Below are 850 nucleotides of genomic sequence, written 5' to 3' on the forward strand. Positions count from 1 at the left end.
CTTTGGACGTAGCTGCAGATCCAGTCTTGGACGCTGATGTAGACTTGGATATAGCGGTGGATCCGGACTTGGATCCGGCACCCGACTTCGAGGGGGAGGCGGAAGGCTTGGACACAGAGGTGGGTCCCGCCTGCGAAGCCACTTTAGAGGCCGAAATCGTTTTGGGCTTGGCTTTTGGGGAGGCTCGGGCATGCTTATGGGGACGGGAGAATCCGGTGCTAGGAGCGAGAGATGCACTACGCGGGCGTTTCGCAGCCGACGGATCCGCCCCACTTACATACGGAAGAGGAGCAGAGACGCTGGCAGCATGAGAGGGCCCCGACAAGGGAGGAAGGGGATCCGAAACAGCAGCTGTCACCAGCGCCAGTCGTCGACGTGCCAAATCCCGCTTCGATAAGCCACGATCGCGCTCCAGGACCAGCTGTTGCTGCTGAGCTTGAGCTGCGGCGAGTTGATCATGGAGTTTCGCGGCGGTTGCATCGGCATCCTTCAATTTGTCACCTGGATTGACATAACAAGTGAATATGGAGCTACTGGCAGGGACCAAAAGAGGACCCACGTACCTCGTGCGCGAAGCTTGAATTCCAGTTCCGTTTGCGTCCGCTTGGATCCGCCACTCGGTAGCCGCCTTGCCCGCTGGAGTTCGTTGCCCGCAAGCTTCGCTTGATCTCGTCGCGCATTTGAGTTATACCGACGAAGCTTTCAGCGATATCTCGCCAGCAGAGGCTTCCGAGGCGACTCCTGGAACTTTCAACTCCTCACAAAGTCAAGCAGAGCACATCCGGGGACCAGGGATGTGGATTTGGCGCGGGGACCCTCACGCGCCGACCCTAAGGGGGATCCGCCTGGG

The sequence above is a fragment of the Phytophthora infestans genome, genomic scaffold (assembly GCF_000142945.1).
Source record: "Phytophthora infestans T30-4 supercont1.31 genomic scaffold, whole genome shotgun sequence".
Lineage (NCBI taxonomy): Eukaryota > Oomycota > Peronosporomycetes > Peronosporales > Peronosporaceae > Phytophthora > Phytophthora infestans.